The sequence below is a fragment of the Narcine bancroftii genome, chromosome 1 (assembly GCF_036971445.1).
Source record: "Narcine bancroftii isolate sNarBan1 chromosome 1, sNarBan1.hap1, whole genome shotgun sequence".
In the NCBI taxonomy this organism is placed as follows: domain Eukaryota; kingdom Metazoa; phylum Chordata; class Chondrichthyes; order Torpediniformes; family Narcinidae; genus Narcine; species Narcine bancroftii.
In genome coordinates this window covers 383,216,603-383,241,497 of record NC_091469.1, presented here as the reverse complement: position 1 = coordinate 383,241,497, position 24,895 = coordinate 383,216,603, and the positions used below count along the sequence as shown (strand labels likewise).

At 40.6% G+C, this 24,895-nt stretch overlaps 2 long non-coding RNA genes across 2 annotated transcripts in view; both read left to right on the top strand.

The window, feature by feature from the left end:
• Window positions 1-24,895, top strand: part of LOC138751347 (uncharacterized) — a 209,538-nt gene that overhangs the window by 115,200 nt on the left and 69,443 nt on the right. The gene's annotated exons all lie outside the window — the stretch shown is intronic.
• Window positions 682-4,266, top strand: LOC138752946 (uncharacterized). Its single transcript, XR_011350999.1, has 3 exons — window positions 682-814; window positions 1,332-1,687; window positions 4,172-4,266. It is a non-coding gene; the product is annotated as an uncharacterized lncRNA (long non-coding RNA).

Here is a 24,895-nt window from a genome sequence, read left to right as displayed (position 1 = left end):
TGAAGATCCAGCTGCGCTGGATGGGTCACGTCTCCAGAATGGAGGACCATCGCCTTCCCAAGATCCTGTTATATGGCGAGCTCTCCACTGGCCACCGTGACAGAGGTGCACCAAAGAAAAGGTACAAGGACTGCCTAAAGAAATCTCTTGGTGCCTGCCATATTGACCACGGCCAGTGGGCTGATAACGCCTCAAACCGTGCATCTTGGCGCCTCACAGTTTGGCGGGCAGCAACCTCCTTTGAAGAAGACCGCAGAGCCCACCTCACTGACAAAAGGCAAAGGAGGAAAAACCCAACACCCAACCCCAACCAACCAATTTTCCCCTGCAACCGCTGCAATCGTGTCTGCCTGTCCCGCATCGGACTTGTCAGCCACAAACGAGCCTGCAGCTGACGTGGACAGCCCCCTCCATAAATCTTCGTCCGCGAAGCCAAGCCAAAGAGAGCAGGTACAAAGGGCCCAGGGGCTTCCTGTTCCTAACTAGTTTGTCTACATGTTGTTCAACAAGAACATCTGCGGGGGTGGTGGTGGGGGGGGGGGTGTGTGATATGATGGCGTAGGGAAGAAGATGTGGAAAATGCCTCTCCTGGCAGAATTAATTAATGCCTGACTTTTAAAACTTTTTAAAAGTACTGAACAGTTTTGAAATTCTTCTAAAGGTCTGAAAAGATGGCTGCAAAAAATCTAAAAACACAGACTGCAAAGAAATGGCTACAATTAAAGTTACAGTGATGGAAGAAGCTGGACCTACCTTGAAAGCTCAGCCTCGAATCCTGATTCCCCTCCAGCCACAATCTGCTAAGCCTCCTCGGGTAAGGATTCAGTCTCCAGCGCCACCTTCTCGGGGAGCTGGAGAAGATGGCGCTGGAACATGGAAAAAGACTACATATAACCATATAACAATTACAACACGGAAACAGGCCAATTTGGCCCTTCTAGTCTGCACTGGTCCAAGTACCCTCCTCTAATCCCACTTACCAGCACTCTGCCCATATCCCTCCATCCCCCTCCCATCCATATACTTATCCAACTCTTTCTTAAATGACAAAATTGACCTTGCCTCCACCACCTTTCCCGGAAGCCCATTCCACACAGTAAACATTCTCTGAGTAAAGAAGTTCCCCCTCATGTTACTCCTAAACCTTTACCCATCAACTCTCAACCCATGACCTCTTGTATCCCTCTCTCCTACTCTCTATGGGAAAAGCCTTTCCACATCAACTCTATCTATCCCTCTCATTATCTTAAACACCTCTATCAAATCCCCTCTCAGCTTCTACATTCCAAGGAATAAAGACCTAATTTGCTCAATCTTTCCTTGTATTCCAGATTCTGAAACCCAGGCAAACATTTTTGTAAATCTTCTCTGCACGCTCTCTATCTTGTTAATATCCTTCCTATAAATCGGTGACCAGAACAGCACACAGAAACAACTGTTGAACCAACGCGCACATGAGCATCATCGCGCATGCACACTACGGAAGTAATCAATACGGAGCCTGCGGGCCCGACTTCAACCATGGCAGCAAGTCAAATGAGGGCTAAGCAAAGAGCCTGGATACAATTTCAACCACTGGCTACATCTATAGAAGAAGAAGAGGAGGTAGGAGTGGAAGAGGAAAGACTTGTGCTACAATCACAGGGAGAGGAGTCAGAAGAAGAAGGAAGAGATCAATATATTCAAGGTAAAATGGGTGATATTATGTTACCCCAAAATCTCTTGATCCACTGATTATTAATAAAATTTTTGAAAAAATTGATTTAATAAGTGAAAAAAATGGATGCAAAATTTACAGAAGTGAAAACAGATTTTACTACTCATCTTGGAGCTATTAAAGAAGATATGACTGTATTGAACTGGCAAAGTGTATTAAAACTGTTGATAGCATTAAAATCAAAGTTCAAAAATTTGAAGAAGACTTTCTGGAATGTGATATGGAGGTAGAATAATGTAAAGGTACAGTTAATAAGATTCTTTTAGAGCGTGGGAAATTCAAAAAAAGGATTTATTGCCAAAAGTTGATATATTGGAAAATCAGAGCAGAAGAAATAATGTGAAAATTGTTGGTTTGCCTGAGGACTTTGAGGGCACTAATCCAGTACAATTTTTTTCAAAACTGTCTGTGTGAAATTTTGGGACCAGAGAATTTTCCGAATGGATTAGAACTTGATAGAGCGCATAGAGCTCTTAGGGAAAAAACATATCCAGGACAATCACCATTTTGATTAAATTTTTTTGAAAATGGCAGTTCAAAAACCCAGGGAACAACAAAGCCCTTTTAATGATTCAGAATAACAGAGTGTTCTTCTAGGTGGATTTGAGTAATTAAATTGTTAAAAGAAGAAAAGATTTTAATCCAGCAAAGTCAGTTTTGTGGAAGAAGGGATATTTTTATAGACAATATCAAGCACAATATTTTGCTAATGAACCTAAAGCTTGGAATTTGCCAATTCACTGCCTCATAAATGGAAGAAGATCATGATCAATCAAAGGGAGAGATTCTAACAGGAAGTCAAAAGCCGACTGAGGTTCAAGTCGAAATTGATGATGATCAAGTTAATAGAGACCTTGAAGAAGTTTACCATACTTGATTGACCGATTGATATTAAATTTTGATATCTGTCTAGGAGAGCGGATTCTCTTTTCCTGCTTTCCTCTTCTGGGGCCTCATGCCACTAGTGGTGAGAGCCACTTCTCATAATTAAGGGAGTTAATGCTGAACTAATAAATGGTTTTGGGTTTTTTTCTTTTTTCCTTTTAATTATTTTATTATTGTTATTTGGGGTTTCTTACTTTCTATCTTTGGATAGAAAGTTGGCTTTGAAAGTTGGCTGTGGAGATGAGACGACCTGGGATGGAGAAAGGAGTTGTGTATTTTTTAAATTATATTATGGCTGCACGTAATTTGAATTATGTAATGTTTAATGTGAATGGAATCAATAACCCAATTAAAAGGAAGAAGGGTTTAGCTTATTTTAAGAAGTTGAAAGTAGATATTGTTTTCCTGCAGGAAACTCATTTAACTGAAAGAGAATATCAAAAGTTAAAAAGAGAATGGGTTGGTCAAGTTATAGCTTTGTCTTTCAATTCTAAAGCACAGGGAGTGGCTATTTTAATTAATAAAAAGCTTCTATTTAAATTACAATCAACAATTATTGACCCTGTTGGTAGATTTGTTTTGGCAAACTGTCAAATTTAGTCAGAATTTAGGATTTTTATGAATGTGTATGCACCTAATACAGATGATGAAAAAATTTATTCAAGATGATTTTCTTAATCTAGTAGAAGCAAATGGAAATATAATAATTGGCGGAGATTTTAATTGTTGCCTAGATCCAATTTTAAATAAATCCACAAAGTTTTTAATGAAAACAAAAATGGCTAAAAGGACATTGATGTTAATGAAAGATTTAAATTTGGTAGATATTTGGAGGAATTTGAATCCTAGAGAGAGAGATTATTCATTTCATTCTTATCAATTTTATTCTTATTGTAGAATAGATTTCTTTTTAATTTGAGCTCATTTACAACATATACAATATAAATTTAGAATTGTATCAGATCATTCACCATTATTGATGTCATGTTTAAGCCCTGATAGAATTGATTCAATTTATAGATTGAGATTTAATTCTTCACTATTAAAAAAATGTAGAATTTTGTGACTTTATGAGGAATCAAACACAGATATATTTAGATATAAATACTAATTGAGTTGATAATGTTTGTTTTATGGGATGCATTAAAAGCTTATTTAAGGGACCAAATAATAAGTTATCTGACTAAAATTAAGAACATTTATCTTAAAGAAGTGGATAAATTAGAGAAGGAAATAGCAATTCTGGAAAAAAGTTTACAAAAAGACCCATCTGAAAAAAAGAGATTAGAATTGATAAATTAAAAAATGCACTATAATTCAATACAGACATATAGGACTGAGACATTAATTGATAGAACTAAACAAAAATATTATGAATTAGGACAATGAGCACATAAAGTATTAGCTTGGTTTTGAAAATGGAGCAAACATCAGGAACCATTAATGCTGTTAAAAAGAATTCAAAAGTTACATAAACCACAGGATAGAAATGATTGTTTTAAAGAGTATTATATGAAGTTATATACATCTCAATCATTAAATAATGGAGAAATTAATGATTTTTTACAGAAGCTTCAACTTCCATCTTTGAATTACCAAGCTTGAAAAGATTTTGATTCTCCATTCATGTTGAAATAAGTTATTAAGGCTTTAAATTCTATGCAAAATGGTAAGTTTCCAGGCAAAGATAGGTTTATGTCTGAATTTTATTAAAAAATTTAAAGACTTATTAATGCTTTTATTAATGGTAGTATTTATCTTAAAGCAAATGATGGAAACTTGTTCATTACCAGAATCTTTTTCAAATGCTATAATAACAGTAATACCTAGGAAAGATGAAAATTTATTAAAACTGGAGTCCTAGAGACCTATATCGTTATTAAATGATGATTATAAGATTGTTGCCAACGTTTTGGTTAATAGATTGAATGAATATTTACCTGAGTTGGTTCATTTACATCAATCAGGATTTGTTAAAAAAAAAGATATTCTGCTGATAATTTAGCTAAATTAATTAGTCTAATTCATAGCTCTCAGAAGAAATCAGATTTAGCATTAGTTTTGTTTTTGGATGCGGAAAAGGCTTTTGATAGATTAGAATGGAATTATTTATTTAAGGTTTTGCAAAAATTTCAATTTGGGACAATATTTATAAATTGGATTAAAATTTTATATAGAAACTCTTTGGCTAAAGTAGTTACCAACAGACAAGTTTCTTTTTTATTACTAGCTCGGCTAGACAAGGATGTCCTTCATCTCCTGCATTTTTTGTTTTAGCAATTGAACCATTAGCACAATCAAAAAGCCAAGATTTTAGTATTAAAGGAATTAAAGTTAATAAGAAGGAATATAAGATTAGTTTGTTTGCAGATGATGTATTGATCCTGAAAATTCTTTAATTTCTTTATATAAAAAGTTATCTGGCTATAAAATTAATTGAGATAAAAGTGAAGTTATACTACTAGTTGAAGGAGATTATGATTGATGTAAATGAGTAGCTCAATTTAAGTGGACACAGAATCTGATTAAATATCTAGGTATTAGAATTGATAGAAATTTAGATAATTTGTATAAGTTAAATTATTTACTGTTATTTAATAAAATTAAAGAAGATTTAAATAGATGGAATGACTTAACTATTACTTTAATAGGAGAGTGAATTGAATTAAAATGAATATTTTTACAAGGATTCAATATTTTTTTCAATCTATTCCTTGTTCAATACCTCAAAAAAAATTTAAAGGTCTTAATTCATTTGTAAGGAAATTTTTATGGAAAGGGAAAATGAATAGGGTACCTTTGGAGAAATTAACTTGGAAATTTGAATTAGGTGGTTTACAACTTTCACATTTTCAGAATTATTATAAAGCTGTACAATTGAAATTTATTAATGGAATGTTTGATTTAAATAAATCTTCAATTTGGGCAATTATAGTGTTATGTAAAATTGATGAGAAATCTATGTCAGAATTTATTTATAAATGGAATTCAAAACTGTTCATCTGTAGGGACCTACCAATATTGAAACATTTAATTGAAATATGGAATAAAATTGATTATGAGATAAGTGAAAAAGGAAAGATTTCAGCCAAAACGCCTTTATATCAAAACAAACTTTTTCCTTTTCCTGTTGTAGTGGCCTATCTGACGACACTACCTTATGCAAGTGGCAATAAATGACACTGGAGACAGGGGAGTCAGGAATTAGTACCTTTATTGTGCTTAACCACAGTTTTTATAGTTCCCTCTGCGTGTTTCACGCTGAGTCTTCTGGGATGCGGTAGTGATGTCACTTTCCAGCCTCGGGTGTCGGGTGTCATAAAAAGCGTGGACTCTTATTCGCGCGCTTTTCCTAATTGCTGGTGCCTGGCTTGTAGCTGAAGGACTGGGAGATCGTTGGAGGCTATGTGCTCTAGTAATGTGCTTGCTTAACTGTTGTGGCTGCGCGTGATTCTGTTGTACGTGTTGGGCTCCCATTACACCACCCTCCCCAGAATCGTGGCTGCCAGATGCAGGTTCCTGCTGGTAGTCCAGCCTGGGGCATCCTCTGGGAAGTTTCAGAGTTGACAAGATTGGTCTTGAAAGGTCAGTGTGTGCCGGTTTCAGTCGTTCAATTGTGAACATTCACTCGTGGCCCCCTATGTCCAATGTAAATACTACACCTCTCACCTGATTACCCTAAAGGGCCCCTCATATAGGAATTGAAATGCTGAGCATTTCTGACCTTTCCTAACCATCAAGAATTCTGCAGTCAGTAGGTCGTGCGGCATCTGATGTTTGGGGCTCCCATGAAAAGTCATGAGATAGGGTTTTTTTCCCTATTGCTACCTCTCACAAGACGTAAAATATCCAAGTCATTTGTCTGATAGATGTCACTATTGAACTGTACGTAACCTGGAATGGATAGTGGAGTTCCATAGATCATCTCAACAGCCGAAACTGGCAATCCTTCCTTTGGCTCTGTATGTATTCCCAATAGCACCCACGGTAATTCATCCATCCAGTTCGGCCCCTGCAGTCTTGTCTTAAGTGCCGACTTTAAATGTCTATGGAACCGTTCCACAAGTCCATTTGATTGAGGATGATAGGCAGTTGTATGGTGTAATTTACTTCCACAGAAGTTTGAAATCTGTGTCCATAGGTGGGAAGTAAACTGCGTACCTCTATCTGAAGTGATGTGACTAGGTATACCAAATCGTGAAACCCAATTAAAAATAAAGGTCCATGCACATGTCTCCGTGCCTGGTGCCTGCATAGGGATTGCTTCCGGCCAACAACTAAAACGGTCAATAACAGTAAATAAATCTCATCCTTTGACAGCCCGGCAAAGGTCCAACTACATTTACGTGAACGTGCTGAAATTTTGCATCCACCGTGGAGAATCTTTCAGGCGGTACGTGCATATGTCTGTGAATTTTAGCTTTTTGGCATTGAAGGCAAGTTTTGGCCCACAGGGTGACATCTCTCTTTAGGCCATGCCACACATAACAATTTGACACTAGTTTAACGGAAGATCTAATGGAAGGATGCGAAAGATTATGTATATCATCGAGGTTCTTCCTGCGCCAGCTAACCGGTAGAATGGGTCTAGGGTGTCCTGTGGAAATGTCGCAAAGGAGAGTGGGACCGCTTGCCTCAGTAGTGATTTCCTCAACCAGGAGACTTGTAATGGCAGTTTTGTAGGATTGTACCTCTTTGTCCCACTGCTGGCCTTCCGCCAACTGTGCCGTGTCAATTCCACCCTGGATTGCAGAGACAGTTGGTCTCAATAGGGCATCTTCCACTGGATTGGAAAAATCGGCAACGTACCGAATGTCAGTCATGAACTCAGAGATGAATGACAAATGGCGTTGCTGCCTCATGGACCATGATCAGATATCATACTCATAGCCTGCATGGGAGGTTTATGATCAGTAAAGGCCGTAAATACTCTACCCTCCAGCATGTATCTGAAATGGTGCACCGCCAAATACAATGACAGTAATTCTCGGTTGAATGTGCTATATCTCATCTCTGTAGGTTGAAGATGTCTGCTATAAAACGCAAGTGGCACCCATTGTCCTTTTACGCGTTGTTGCAACTCTGCACCAATTGCATGGTCGGATGCATCTGTAGTTAGCAAGAGGGGCACTTCATGATCTGGGTGGGCAAGACTTGCCACAGATGCCAAAGAATCCTTGTTTTTTTTCGAAAGCCATGTCCACTTCCTCATCCCAATGCAATATATTTGATCTTTTTCTATTTAATAGGTCAAACAGTGGGCGCATCACAGCTGCCACTCCTCTAATGAAACAATGGTAAAAGGTAACCATTCCTATGAATCGTTTCAAATCCTTCCAAGTAAGAGGCCGGGGAAACTTGCGTATGGCAATCACTTTGTCCGGCAACGGTATAGTTCCAGAACGAGAAATCCTGTGGCTGAGAAAATCAATTGCAGATGTACTGAATTGGCATTTTGCAGGGTTGACTGAAAGGCCAAAATCCTGTAATCTAGCGAACAGAAGACGGAGGTGTCGTTTATGCGATTCCTCATCGGGGCTCGCTATGAGGATGTCATACAAATATACGAAGGTTCCTTCAAAGTCCCTAGTGACAACGTCTATGAATCCTTGAAACGTCTGGGCTGCGTTCTTCAGACCAAATGGCATTCTGATAAAAACAGTATGCAGAACTTTTGTTTCCTTGATCAAGACATGGTCGCTGTACTGCCACACATGCCGGTGGTCTTGGTGTTTTGGGGGGGGCTCAGACCACTCAGCCGCACAGATAGACTGCACATGCATTCTGTTGGCCTGTGGAAGGCCATAAAGTCGGTCGGCCTCTCTTGCTACCAAATGCGGTTCGGCAAAATTCATGTGCACCACACCCACCGCCACATGCACAGATAATTTCGATAAAAACAGTTCCTCGAAAAGAAAGCAATCCGTATGGCCTGTGGCTAGTGATACCAACTCTTGCATTAACTGGGATGGACTACGGTCCCCCAGTTCTTGCGTATTCAAAATCCTTATAGCCTGTTCATGACGAGAAAGCTCAAATGTTTTAAGTCCCGGAATTTAGTGTACTTCTGGTCCACCAGTGGGTTATTGATGAATGAACTCACTGATTATTGTATAATGGAGTTAAAATTGATAATTTATCTTTGACCCTAAAATTTTATTTTTTAAAATCCAAATCTTTAATAAATGTTTCAGTATTGGCATATCATATTCCTGTAATAAAATTAAATTCCAACAGATTATAAATTAATGTATTTCCATTCTAAGTGGACATGATATCTTCACCTTAGCCCAACTATGAGGTTGATCCAAATCCAGGTTCGGGTTTTTTTAAAATTCAATGATATACTTTCAGTATGAATATATTATAATTGATGTTATATGATTTAAAAATAAAAAAAGAACTTCTGCAGATACTGAGATCGAGTCAAAAACACAATAGTTCGTGAAAAATTCTGCAAACAGGCAACATCTATAGGAAGTAAAATTCAGTCAACATTTAGGGCCTGAGACCTTTGTTGGGAATGTAAAAAAACAGCTAGGTGCCTGAATAAATGGAGGAGGAGGAGGAGAGGAGAGGAGAAAAGGGTAGAAGTGGCAGGGGAGGAGCACAGACTAACAGGTAAGAGGTGGATACAGGTGGGAGGGTAGAAAAGAAAGAACTGAAAAGTGATGGAGGAGGGGCTAGAACTCTGAGTGGAGAGAGAGGGAAGGGGTGGGGAGCTGAAGAAAAGGATAGAGAGGGATGAGGAAAGATAGTCACTTAGAGGATGGATTAAAAGAAACTGGAGAGGTCAATCTTAATGTCGTCTAGCTGGTTTGCAGATGAAGAAGCAGTCTACCAGCTGTGTTTCATGAACAAAACAGTCAACGAACCTTGTTTCATGAGTAACACACCACAGCAGATGTTTCATGAAGAACACAGTCCACCGGGTGAATTGGAACCCTGTTCCCATTGAAAGCCTCTCCCTACCACTGTACTGCTCTGAGCAGGTTGTCCTGTAAAACCGTAGGCAGGCAGAGTGTTGACTGACAGCCGTGGCTCTCCGCACATTGTCCCAAGGCTGATCCCTGGCACCAGGTGCCCCGTCATCCTGTGCGTCACTTGGTGGAGACCATTCTTCAATGAAGGAAAGTTATCTCTGGCAGGAAAACCTGCTTACTTTGTGGAGAGAGCTGACTGCCAACCCAGCCATTAAGTGCCATGGAGTGGTGGGTTGGGAGGTCCATGGGAAAGGGTGTTAGGGAAACCTGGTTATTCTGTGAGTGCACAAGAACTAGTAAGGTTTAAGTTTATCCAACATAAAATACCCAGTGAGAAAGGATCTTCTGCGAGCAATCTAACTTTCATACAGCTATTTAAAGGACAAAATTCACAGAGTGCATGGTTTCAAAGGTTACAGTGAAAATGAAGATTAAGAGGACTACAGCTCCCTAATTTAAAAAAATTATTATCGAGTGGCACAGATGAGATTTCTTGCTTCTTGAACAAAATCGGAGAAAAGATATCAAAAGAATTTATATATAAGTGGGAATTGAAATTGTTGGTTGCTGATAAAGACACACCACTATTGAAGCATTCACTTAACATGTGGAATAAAATGAATCAAGATATTAGTGGAGGGCCTTTATCGCCTAAACTGCCATTGATTAATCATCTTTTGGTCTTTTCAAGACATAACCAGTTCTTAATTATATGGTTTCGTAAAGGAATTGTTATCATAGAAAACTGATGTGAGAGAGGACAATTAATGTCATTTGAACAATCGAGGAACAAATATGATATACCACAAAATACTCGTTTTTGTTATTTTCAATTAAGGGCATATTTGAAAGGTAAATTAGGGCCAGCAATGTTTTTGCCTAATTGTACTGAGGTAGAACTTATTATTAGGAGTGGGAATGTCAAGAAATGTATTTCTTTGATTTTTTTTTACAAGTAGGAACACCAAAATTAGGATTGTTTAGATCTAGGCAGAGATGGGAAACAGATTTGAATATTACAACAGATCAACACATTTTAGAAAATTTATGTAGAGATTCTATGACTAATACTATTAATGTAAGGTATAGATTAGTTTATTACAATTTTTTACATCAGTAATATCTTACACCACAGAAGTTGAATAGATTGAAATCAGATTTATCAGATCAATATTTTAGATGTGGTGAAAATGTAGGATCTTTCATACATTCAACAGTTTTGTCCAAATGTGAGACCCTTTTGGGAGTCTATAAATAAATTTCTACAAGTTACAAGAGTTGTTTTTCTGTTAAATCCTGATCTGTTTTTATTAGGAAGTATTGAAGGTACAACTCCTAAACTGAAATTATCAATTGAAATTTGTTAAATTAGCATTAGCAGTTGCGAGAAAATGTATTGCAATTACTTGGAAACTGGGTACATCTTTAACATTGTCAAGGTGGCATGTTGAAATCCAAAGTTGTATCCCTTTGGAAAAAATTACTTACAGTTTAAGAAATAAATATTCTATGTTTTTATAAATTTGGTGCCCAAGACTCAAATAATTTGAAGTGATGCCATTTTTATCCCTCTAGTCCTGCAGAATTCTTCTCTACATGTTAAACTGATGAGTTGCGCTACACTGCATCTCCCTGTAGACCAAGATTCTTTGTTACTTTTTCTATTTCTCTCTTTTTGTACAATTTTTTATTTTAAAATTTCTATTTTTTTCTCTTCCTTTTTGGGGGAAGAGGTTGGGTGGGGGGAGGGGTTTTGGGGTGGGTTGTAAACCATCATGTATGTAACAACTTGTTCTTTTTTTGATATCCGTATATTATAATAATTGTAGTTACTGCATGTATGGAGTATTAAATAAAATATTCAAAAAAGTAGAAGATCAGTTAGCCCCAAGCAAGGGCAGCATGAGAGCACTGTATGGGGTTCATTCAGGAGCCTGATGGCTGTGGGAAAGAAAGTGTCTTTAAGCTTGTTGGTGTACCCCTCCATAAATCTTCATCCGCGAAGCCAAGCCAAAGAAGAAGAAAGAAGAAGTACTATTTCACACTCTTAAGTCTTCTCCAAAATGGGAGGAGGAAGAATAGAGTGTGTCTGGGGTGTGATTGGTCTTTCAGTCTGTTGGCTGCCTTTCCTAGGCAATGGGAGATGTAGATGGAGTCCATGGAGGGAAGAATATGTGATATTCTGAGCTGCATTCACCACATTCTTCTGTTCCTAGCAGAGCAGTTTCAATACCACACTCTGATGCATCGAGGAAGTATATTTTCGATGATGCGCCTGTAAAAGTTGACGAGAGACAAGGGGACATTCTGAACCATTAGCCTTCTGATTAGCATTGGGGCACTTTCTTGATTGTTGCTTCGATGTGCTTTTCCCAGGTCAGCTTATTAGACATATTTATTCCAAAGGACTTGAAGCAACCTACCAGATATCGAAAGCATTGGGAGGTGGGAGAGTACAGAACCAGAGGGCATAGCCCCAGATTAAAAAGATAACCAATATTGAATGGATTTAAAGTGGAGGTTGATAGATTTTTGATTAGTAAGGGCGTCAAAGGTTATGTGGAAAGGGAGGAGAATAGGATTGAGAGGAATAATGCAAAATTCATGATTCGAATTGTGGTGCAAACTTGATGGGCTGAATGGCCTAATTCTGCTCCCATGTCTGATAGTCTTCTAACTCTTTTGACTTCAGTGTTTTTGATGTGGACAGCTGTATGGGGTCTGGCGCTCTCCTGAGGTAAATTATCATCTCTGCTGTCTTGTTGTGAGTCGGGAGCTGGACTGCATTCCAGCACTGAGTAGGATCCATCTGTAGGTTAGGGGGTCCTTCAGCTAGCAGGAGGATGGTGCAGCTGGAAACCTGTCCTATCTCCATGCTGAAGACACCTTCCGGGTTGCAGACTCTGAGCTGAGCGAGAGGCTGAAGGGGTACAGGTTTCTTCAGTTCCAGGACTCACGCAACTGAACCAACACCAGTGAGGATAGATGGTAGCCGCAGAGCTGCAGCAGCTGGAGAATGTGTCATCTTTTCTTTCACTGACACCAGATGGGACTGAGTGACTCATGAGGTTGGAGCTGCCAATCACAAACCCCACTCACACGTACACAGCCCTCAACCTCTGATAACACTCAAGTGGGCTGACTCATCATGTCACAGAATGGTCACGACACTCATCCTATCATGTCCCAATCAGTTCACTGGAACAACCGAGTGACCACAATGCACTCTCACACTCCCCACAGCTACGCAAGTTCCTGCCCCTCAGATACCTAGCCTTTTTTCTTCGGAATATAGCAGGCCTTCCCTTCCACCAGGAAAACCACTCACTGTCAAAAATGATTTTGCCTCTAATTAGTGTTACTTCTTTAGTTAATCACCTTCACTCCCTTACTCTTGGTTCTTAATTTATCCACCAATGGGACAGTTTTTTGGATTTTGTATGAGAATTCAGTCTCATACACCAGTACAATGCACAGTTGCACCGACATTCTGACTTGCTACAGTCACAAGGTACTGCAATAGTACAAAGTGAATTACTACAAAAAGAAGGCAGGAAAGATGTGCGTCCATTCTGTGTGTAAACACTCCAAGTGTGGGACCATTCTGTCTATAAATACTCCCAGTGTGGGTCCATTCGTTCTGTAAATACTTCTAGTGTGGGAAAATTCTGTGTGTCAAAACTCCCAGTATGGGTCCATTTGTCTGCAAATACTTCTAGTGTGGGACCATTCTGTGTGTAAATATTCCCAGTGTGGGTCCATTCTATATGCAACTACTCCCAGTTTGGGTCCATTTGTGTGTAAATATTGCAGCATGGGTCCGTTCTGTGTGTAAACACACCCAGTGGGGGACCATTCTGTTCTGTAAATATTCTAGTGTGGGACCATTCTATGTGTAACTACTCCCAGTGTGGGTCCATTTGTGTGTAAATACTTGCAGTGTGTGTTCCTTTTGTGTGTAAACACACCCATTGGGAGACCATTCTGTGTCTAAACACTGGCAGTATAGGTCCATTCCGTGTGTAAAAACTCACAGTGTGGGGCCACTCTGTGTATAAACACCCAGTGTGGGACCATTTGGTGTGTAAATACTCCCACTGCGGGTCCATTCTGTTCTGTAAATATTCTAGTGTGGGACCATTCTGTGTGTAAATACTTGCAGAGTGGGTCCGTTCTGTGTGTAAACACACCCATTGGGGGACCATTCTGTGTCTAAACACTGGCAATGTGGGTCCATTCCATGTGTATAAACTCCCAGTGTGGGGCCATTCTGTGTATAAATACTTGCAGTGTGGGTTCATTCTGTGTGTAAATACTCCCAATGTGGGACTAATCTGTGTGTACATACTCCCAGTGTGGTATCATTCTGTGTGTAAATACTCCCAATGTGGGACTAATCTGTGTGTACATACTCCCAGAGTGGGTCCATTCTGTATGTAAATACTCCCAGTGTGGGACCATACTGTCTGTAAATACTCCCAGTGTGGTATCATTCTGTGTGTAAATACTCCCAATGTGGGACTAATCTGTGTGTACATACTCCCAGAGTGGGTCCATTCTGTATGTAAATACTCCCAGTGTGGGACCATACTGTCTGTAAATACTCCCAGTGTGGTATCATTCTGTGTGTAAATATTCCCAATGTGGGACTAATCTGTGTGTACATACTCCCAGAGTGGGTCCATTCTGTATGTAAATACTCCCAGTGTGGGACCATACTGTCTGTAAGTACTCCCAGTGTGGTATCATTCTGTGTGTAAATACTCCCAATGTGGGACTAATCTGTGTGTACATACTCCCAGAGTGGGTCCATTCTGTATGTAAATACTCCCAGTGTGGGACCATACTGTCTGTAAATACTCCCAGTGTGGTATCATTCTGTGTATAAATACTCCCAGTGTGGGTCCATTCTGTGTGTAAATACTCCAAGTGTGGGACCAATCTGTGTGTAAACACTCCCAGTGTGGGTCCATTCTGTGTGTAAATACTCCAAGTGTGGGACCAATCTGTGTGTAAATACTCCAAGTGTGGGACCAATCTGTTTGTAAATACTCCCAGTTCAGGGCCATTCTGTGTATAAATCCATCCAGCGGGGGATCATACTGTGTGTAAATACTCCCTGTGTGGTATCATTCTGTGTGTAAATACTCCCAATGTGGGACTAATCTGTGTGTACATACTCCCAGAGTGGGTCCATTCTGTATGTAAATACTCCCAGTGTGGGACCATACTGTCTGTAAATACTCCCAGTGTGGTATCATTCTGTGTGTAAAAACTCCCAGTGTGGGTCCATTCTGTGTATAAATACTCCAAGTGTGGGACCAATCTGTGTGTAAACACTCCCAGTGTGGGACCATTCTGTGTATAAATACTTGCAGTGTGGGTTCATTCTGTGTGTAAATACTCCAAGTGTGGGACCAATCTGTGTGTAAACACTCCCAGTGTGGGACCATTCTGTGTATAAATACTTGCAGTGTGGGTTCATTCTGTGTGTAAATACTCCCAGTGTGGGACCAATCTGTGTGTAAGCACTCCCAGTGTGGGACCATTCTGTGTATAACTACTTGCAGTGTGGGTTCATTCTGTGTGTAAATACTCCCAATGTGGGACTAATCTGTGTGTACATACTCCCAGAGTGGGTCCATTCTGTATGTAAATACTCCACAGTAAATAAATCTCATCCTTTGACAGCCCGGCAAAGGTCCAACTACATTTACGTGAACGTGCTGAAATTTTGCATCCACCGTGGAGAATCTTTCAGGCGGTACGTGCATATGTCTGTGAATTTTAGCTTTTTGGCATTGAAGGCAAGTTTTGGCCCACAGGGTGACATCTCTCTTTAGGCCATGCCACACATAACAATTTGACACTAGTTTAACGGAAGATCTAATGAAAGGATGCGAAAGATTATGTATATCATCGAAGTTCTTCCTGCGCCAGCTAACCGGTAGAATGGGTCTAGGGTGTCCTGTGGAAATGTCGCAAAGGAGAGTGGGACCGCTTGCCTCAGTAGTGATTTCCTCAACCAGGAGACTTGTAATGGCAGTTTTGTAGGATTGTACCTCTTTGTCCCACTGCTGGCCTTCCGCCAACTGTGCCGTGTCAATTCCACCCTGGATTGCAGAGACAGTTGGTCTCAATAGGGCATCTTCCACTGGATTGGAAAAATCGGCAACGTACCGAATGTCAGTCATGAACTCAGAGATGAATGACAAATGGCGTTGCTGCCTCATGGACCATGATCAGATATCATACTCATAGCCTGCATGGGAGGTTTATGATCAGTAAAGGCCGTAAATACTCTACCCTCCAGCATGTATCTGAAATGGTGCACCGCCAAATACAATGACAGTAATTCTCGGTTGAATGTGCTATATCTCATCTCTGTAGGTTGAAGATGTCTGCTATAAAACGCAAGTGGCACCCATTGTCCTTTTACGCGTTGTTGCAACTCTGCACCAATTGCATGGTCGGATGCATCTGTAGTTAGCAAGAGGGGCACTTCATGATCTGGGTGGGCAAGACTTGCCACAGATGCCAAAGAATCCTTGTTTTTTTTCGAAAGCCATGTCCACTTCCTCATCCCAATGCAATATATTTGATCTTTTTCTATTTAATAGGTCAAACAGTGGGCGCATCACAGCTGCCACTCCTCTAATGAAACAATGGTAAAAGGTAACCATTCCTATGAATCGTTTCAAATCCTTCCAAGTAAGAGGCCGGGGAAACTTGCGTATGGCAATCACTTTGTCCGGCAACGGTATAGTTCCAGAACGAGAAATCCTGTGGCTGAGAAAATCAATTGCAGATGTACTGAATTGGCATTTTGCAGGGTTGACTGAAAGGCCAAAATCCTGTAATCTAGCGAACAGAAGACGGAGGTGTCGTTTATGCGATTCCTCATCGGGGCTCGCTATGAGGATGTCATACAAATATACGAAGGTTCCTTCTAAGTCCCTAGTGACAACGTCTATGAATCCTTGAAACGTCTGGGCTGCGTTCTTCAGACCAAATGGCATTCTGATAAAAACAGTATGCAGAACTTTTGTTTCCTTGATCAAGACATGGTCGCTGTACTGCCACACATGCCGGTGGTCTTGGTGTTTTGGGGGGGGCTCAGACCACTCAGCCGCACAGATAGACTGCACATGCATTCTGTTGGCCTGTGGAAGGCCATAAAGTCGGTCGGCCTCTCTTGCTACCAAATGCGGTTCGGCAAAATTCATGTGCACCACACCCACCGCCACATGCACAGATAATTTCGATAAAAACAGTTCCTCGAAAAGAAAGCAATCCGTATGGCCTGTGGCTAGTGATACCAACTCTTGCATTAACTGGGATGGACTACGGTCCCCCAGTTCTTGCGTATTCAAAATCCTTATAGCCTGTTCATGACGAGAAAGCTCAAATGTTTTAAGTCCCGGAATTTAGTGTACTTCTGGTCCACCAGTGGGTTATTGATGAATGAACTCACTGATTATTGTATAATGGAGTTAAAATTGATAATTTATCTTTGACCCTAAAATTTTATTTTTTAAAATCCAAATCTTTAATAAATGTTTCAGTATTGGCATATCATATTCCTGTAATAAAATTAAATTCCAACAGATTATAAATTAATGTATTTCCATTCTAAGTGGACATGATATCTTCACCTTAGCCCAACTATGAGGTTGATCCAAATCCAGGTTCGGGTTTTTTTAAAATTCAATGATATACTTTCAGTATGAATATATTATAATTGATGTTATATGATTTAAAAATAAAAAAAGAACTTCTGCAGATACTGAGATCGAGTCAAAAACACAATAGTTCGTGAAAAATTCTGCAAACAGGCAACATCTATAGGAAGTAAAATTCAGTCAACATTTAGGGCCTGAGACCTTTGTTGGGAATGTAAAAAAACAGCTAGGTGCCTGAATAAATGGAGGAGGAGGAGGAGAGGAGAGGAGAAAAGGGTAGAAGTGGCAGGGGAGGAGCACAGACTAACAGGTAAGAGGTGGATACAGGTGGGAGGGTAGAAAAGAAAGAACTGAAAAGTGATGGAGGAGGGGCTAGAACTCTGAGTGGAGAGAGAGGGAAGGGGTGGGGAGCTGAAGAAAAGGATAGAGAGGGATGAGGAAAGATAGTCACTTAGAGGATGGATTAAAAGAAACTGGAGAGGTCAATCTTAATGTCGTCTAGCTGGTTTGCAGATGAAGAAGCAGTCTACCAGCTGTGTTTCATGAACAAAACAGTCAACGAACCTTGTTTCATGAGTAACACACCACAGCAGATGTTTCATGAAGAACACAGTCCACCGGGTGAATTGGAACCCTGTTCCCATTGAAAGCCTCTCCCTACCACTGTACTGCTCTGAGCAGGTTGTCCTGTAAAACCGTAGGCAGGCAGAGTGTTGACTGACAGCCGTGGCTCTCCGCACATTGTCCCAAGGCTGATCCCTGGCACCAGGTGCCCCGTCATCCTGTGCGTCACTTGGTGGAGACCATTCTTCAATGAAGGAAAGTTATCTCTGGCAGGAAAACCTGCTTACTTTGTGGAGAGAGCTGACTGCCAACCCAGCCATTAAGTGCCATGGAGTGGTGGGTTGGGAGGTCCATGGGAAAGGGTGTTAGGGAAACCTGGTTATTCTGTGAGTGCACAAGAACTAGTAAGGTTTAAGTTTATCCAACATAAAATACCCAGTGAGAAAGGATCTTCTGCGAGCAATCTAACTTTCATACAGCTATTTAAAGGACAAAATTCACAGAGTGCATGGTTTCAAAGGTTACAGTGAAAATGAAGATTAAGAGGACTACAGCTCCCTAATTTAAAAAAATTATTATCGAGTGGCACAGATGAGATTTCTTGCTTCTTGAACAAAATCGGAGAAAAGATATCAAAAGAATTTATATATAAGTGGGAATTGAAATTGTTGGTTGCTGATAAAGACACACCACTATTGAAGCATTCACTTAACATGTGGAATAAAATGAATCAAGATATTAGTGGAGGGCCTTTATCGCCTAAACTGCCATTGATTAATCATCTTTTGGTCTTTTCAAGACATAACCAGTTCTTAATTATATGGTTTCGTAAAGGAATTGTTATCATAGAAAACTGATGTGAGAGAGGACAATTAATGTCATTTGAACAATCGAGGAACAAATATGATATACCACAAAATACTCGTTTTTGTTATTTTCAATTAAGGGCATATTTGAAAGGTAAATTAGGGCCAGCAATGTTTTTGCCTAATTGTACTGAGGTAGAACTTATTATTAGGAGTGGGAATGTCAAGAAATGTATTTCTTTGATTTTTTTTTACAAGTAGGAACACCAAAATTAGGATTGTTTAGATCTAGGCAGAGATGGGAAACAGATTTGAATATTACAACAGATCAACACATTTTAGAAAATTTATGTAGAGATTCTATGACTAATACTATTAATGTAAGGTATAGATTAGTTTATTACAATTTTTTACATCAGTAATATCTTACACCACAGAAGTTGAATAGATTGAAATCAGATTTATCAGATCAATATTTTAGATGTGGTGAAAATGTAGGATCTTTCATACATTCAACAGTTTTGTCCAAATGTGAGACCCTTTTGGGAGTCTATAAATAAATTTCTACAAGTTACAAGAGTTGTTTTTCTGTTAAATCCTGATCTGTTTTTATTAGGAAGTATTGAAGGTACAACTCCTAAACTGAAATTATCAATTGAAATTTGTTAAATTAGCATTAGCAGTTGCGAGAAAATGTATTGCAATTACTTGGAAACTGGGTACATCTTTAACATTGTCAAGGTGGCATGTTGAAATCCAAAGTTGTATCCCTTTGGAAAAAATTACTTACAGTTTAAGAAATAAATATTCTATGTTTTTATAAATTTGGTGCCCAAGACTCAAATAATTTGAAGTGATGCCATTTTTATCCCTCTAGTCCTGCAGAATTCTTCTCTACATGTTAAACTGATGAGTTGCGCTACACTGCATCTCCCTGTAGACCAAGATTCTTTGTTACTTTTTCTATTTCTCTCTTTTTGTACAATTTTTTATTTTAAAATTTCTATTTTTTTCTCTTCCTTTTTGGGGGAAGAGGTTGGGTGGGGGGAGGGGTTTTGGGGTGGGTTGTAAACCATCATGTATGTAACAACTTGTTCTTTTTTTGATATCCGTATATTATAATAATTGTAGTTACTGCATGTATGGAGTATTAAATAAAATATTCAAAAAAGTAGAAGATCAGTTAGCCCCAAGCAAGGGCAGCATGAGAGCACTGTATGGGGTTCATTCAGGAGCCTGATGGCTGTGGGAAAGAAAGTGTCTTTAAGCTTGTTGGTGTACCCCTCCATAAATCTTCATCCGCGAAGCCAAGCCAAAGAAGAAGAAAGAAGAAGTACTATTTCACACTCTTAAGTCTTCTCCAAAATGGGAGGAGGAAGAATAGAGTGTGTCTGGGGTGTGATTGGTCTTTCAGTCTGTTGGCTGCCTTTCCTAGGCAATGGGAGATGTAGATGGAGTCCATGGAGGGAAGAATATGTGATATTCTGAGCTGCATTCACCACATTCTTCTGTTCCTAGCAGAGCAGTTTCAATACCACACTCTGATGCATCGAGGAAGTATATTTTCGATGATGCGCCTGTAAAAGTTGACGAGAGACAAGGGGACATTCTGAACCATTAGCCTTCTGATTAGCATTGGGGCACTTTCTTGATTGTTGCTTCGATGTGCTTTTCCCAGGTCAGCTTATTAGACATATTTATTCCAAAGGACTTGAAGCAACCTACCAGATATCGAAAGCATTGGGAGGTGGGAGAGTACAGAACCAGAGGGCATAGCCCCAGATTAAAAAGATAACCAATATTGAATGGATTTAAAGTGGAGGTTGATAGATTTTTGATTAGTAAGGGCGTCAAAGGTTATGTGGAAAGGGAGGAGAATAGGATTGAGAGGAATAATGCAAAATTCATGATTCGAATTGTGGTGCAAACTTGATGGGCTGAATGGCCTAATTCTGCTCCCATGTCTGATAGTCTTCTAACTCTTTTGACTTCAGTGTTTTTGATGTGGACAGCTGTATGGGGTCTGGCGCTCTCCTGAGGTAAATTATCATCTCTGCTGTCTTGTTGTGAGTCGGGAGCTGGACTGCATTCCAGCACTGAGTAGGATCCATCTGTAGGTTAGGGGGTCCTTCAGCTAGCAGGAGGATGGTGCAGCTGGAAACCTGTCCTATCTCCATGCTGAAGACACCTTCCGGGTTGCAGACTCTGAGCTGAGCGAGAGGCTGAAGGGGTACAGGTTTCTTCAGTTCCAGGACTCACGCAACTGAACCAACACCAGTGAGGATAGATGGTAGCCGCAGAGCTGCAGCAGCTGGAGAATGTGTCATCTTTTCTTTCACTGACACCAGATGGGACTGAGTGACTCATGAGGTTGGAGCTGCCAATCACAAACCCCACTCACACGTACACAGCCCTCAACCTCTGATAACACTCAAGTGGGCTGACTCATCATGTCACAGAATGGTCACGACACTCATCCTATCATGTCCCAATCAGTTCACTGGAACAACCGAGTGACCACAATGCACTCTCACACTCCCCACAGCTACGCAAGTTCCTGCCCCTCAGATACCTAGCCTTTTTTCTTCGGAATATAGCAGGCCTTCCCTTCCACCAGGAAAACCACTCACTGTCAAAAATGATTTTGCCTCTAATTAGTGTTACTTCTTTAGTTAATCACCTTCACTCCCTTACTCTTGGTTCTTAATTTATCCACCAATGGGACAGTTTTTTGGATTTTGTATGAGAATTCAGTCTCATACACCAGTACAATGCACAGTTGCACCGACATTCTGACTTGCTACAGTCACAAGGTACTGCAATAGTACAAAGTGAATTACTACAAAAAGAAGGCAGGAAAGATGTGCGTCCATTCTGTGTGTAAACACTCCAAGTGTGGGACCATTCTGTCTATAAATACTCCCAGTGTGGGTCCATTCGTTCTGTAAATACTTCTAGTGTGGGAAAATTCTGTGTGTCAAAACTCCCAGTATGGGTCCATTTGTCTGCAAATACTTCTAGTGTGGGACCATTCTGTGTGTAAATATTCCCAGTGTGGGTCCATTCTATATGCAACTACTCCCAGTTTGGGTCCATTTGTGTGTAAATATTGCAGCATGGGTCCGTTCTGTGTGTAAACACACCCAGTGGGGGACCATTCTGTTCTGTAAATATTCTAGTGTGGGACCATTCTATGTGTAACTACTCCCAGTGTGGGTCCATTTGTGTGTAAATACTTGCAGTGTGTGTTCCTTTTGTGTGTAAACACACCCATTGGGAGACCATTCTGTGTCTAAACACTGGCAGTATAGGTCCATTCCGTGTGTAAAAACTCACAGTGTGGGGCCACTCTGTGTATAAACACCCAGTGTGGGACCATTTGGTGTGTAAATACTCCCACTGCGGGTCCATTCTGTTCTGTAAATATTCTAGTGTGGGACCATTCTGTGTGTAAATACTTGCAGAGTGGGTCCGTTCTGTGTGTAAACACACCCATTGGGGGACCATTCTGTGTCTAAACACTGGCAATGTGGGTCCATTCCATGTGTATAAACTCCCAGTGTGGGGCCATTCTGTGTATAAATACTTGCAGTGTGGGTTCATTCTGTGTGTAAATACTCCCAATGTGGGACTAATCTGTGTGTACATACTCCCAGTGTGGTATCATTCTGTGTGTAAATACTCCCAATGTGGGACTAATCTGTGTGTACATACTCCCAGAGTGGGTCCATTCTGTATGTAAATACTCCCAGTGTGGGACCATACTGTCTGTAAATACTCCCAGTGTGGTATCATTCTGTGTGTAAATACTCCCAATGTGGGACTAATCTGTGTGTACATACTCCCAGAGTGGGTCCATTCTGTATGTAAATACTCCCAGTGTGGGACCATACTGTCTGTAAATACTCCCAGTGTGGTATCATTCTGTGTGTAAATATTCCCAATGTGGGACTGATCTGTGTGTACATACTCCCAGAGTGGGTCCATTCTGTATGTAAATACTCCCAGTGTGGGACCATACTGTCTGTAAATACTCCCAGTGTGGTATCATTCTGTGTGTAAATACTCCCAATGTGGGACTAATCTGTGTGTACATACTCCCAGAGTGGGTCCATTCTGTATGTAAATACTCCCAGTGTGGGACCATACTGTCTGTAAATACTCCCAGTGTGGGACCATACTGTCTGTAAATACTCCCAGTGTGGTATCATTCTGTGTATAAATACTCCCAGTGTGGGTCCATTCTGTGTGTAAATACTCCAAGTGTGGGACCAATCTGTGTGTAAACACTCCCAGTGTGGGTCCATTCTGTGTGTAAATACTCCAAGTGTGGGACCAATCTGTGTGTAAATACTCCAAGTGTGGGACCAATCTGTTTGTAAATACTCCCAGTTCAGGGCCATTCTGTGTATAAATCCATCCAGCGGGGGATCATACTGTGTGTAAATACTCCCTGTGTGGTATCATTCTGTGTGTAAATACTCCCAATGTGGGACTAATCTGTGTGTACATACTCCCAGAGTGGGTCCATTCTGTATGTAAATACTCCCAGTGTGGGACCATACTGTCTGTAAATACTCCCAGTGTGGTATCATTCTGTGTGTAAAAACTCCCAGTGTGGGTCCATTCTGTGTATAAATACTCCAAGTGTTGGACCAATCTGTGTGTAAACACTCCCAGTGTGGGACCATTCTGTGTATAAATACTTGCAGTGTGGGTTCATTCTGTGTGTAAATACTCCAAGTGTGGGACCAATCTGTGTGTAAATACTCCCAGTTCAGGGCCATTCTGTGTATAAATCCATCCAGCGGGGGATCATACTGTGTGTAAATACTCCCTGTGTGGTATCATTCTGTGTGTAAATACTCCCAATGTGGGACTAATCTGTGTGTACATACTCCCAGAGTGGGTCCATTCTGTATGTAAATACTCCCAGTGTGGGACCATACTGTCTGTAAATACTCCCAGTGTGGTATCATTCTGTGTGTAAAAACTCCCAGTGTGGGTCCATTCTGTGTATAAATACTCCAAGTGTTGGACCAATCTGTGTGTAAACACTCCCAGTGTGGGACCATTCTGTGTATAAATACTTGCAGTGTGGGTTCATTCTGTGTGTAAATACTCCAAGTGTGGGACCAATCTGTGTGTAAATACTCCCAGTTCAGGGCCATTCTGTGTATAAATCCATCCAGCGGGGGATCATACTGCGTGTAAATACTCCCTGTGTGGAATCATTCTGTGTGCAGATACTCTCAGTGTGGGACCAATCTGTGTGTAAACACTCCCAGTGTGTGTCCATTCTGTTCTGTAAATATTCTAGTGTGGGACCATTCTTTGTGTATCTACTCCCAGTGTGGGTCCATTTGTGTGTAAATACTTGCAGAGTGGGTCCGTTCTGTGTGTAAACACACCCATTGGGGGACCATTCTGTGTCTAAACACTGGCAATGTGGGTCCATTCTGTGTGTATAAACTCCCAGTGGGGGACCATTCTGTGCGTAAACACTCCCAGTGTGGGTCCATTCTGTGTATAAATACTTGCAGTGTGGGTCCATTCTGTGTGTAAACACTCCCAGTGTTTGACCAATCTGTGTGTAAATACCCCCAGTGGAGGACCATTCTGTGTGTAAATGCTCCCAGTGTGGGCCCATTTTGTCTGTAAATACTTTTAGTGTGGGACCATTCTGTGTGTAAATATTCCCAGTGTGGGACCATTCTGTGTGTAAACACTCCCTGTGTTGAACCATTCGGTGTGTTAACACTCCCAGTGTGGGTCCATTCTGTGTGTAACTACTCCCAGTTTGGGACCATTCGGTGTGTTAACACTCGTAGTGTGGGACTATTCTGTGTGTAAATATTCCCAGCGGGGGACCAATCTGTATGTAAACCCTTGCAATGTGGATCCATTCTGTGTGTAAATACTCCTAGTTTGGGACCATTCTGTGTGTAAATATTCCCAGTGGGTTACCAATGTCTGTGTAAACAGTCCCAGTGAGGGACCTTTCTGTGTGAAAATACTGACGGTAATACCAGCATTGCTATAATTTGAGAGAGCAGGGTGCGGAGAAACAGCGATCCTCCGCATGGTTATACCACTCAGCCCAAGTACCAACGTCTTTGTACAGGATTTAAACAGCCTGTTAAATGAGTTTGCAGTGGTTTATTTTAAAATCCTGTGATGACAGGTTGTGGGCCCAAGATGGTGTTCGACAGTGGCCTCGAATTTTTGCAGATTCCCGGAGAGCTGTAGACTGGTGAC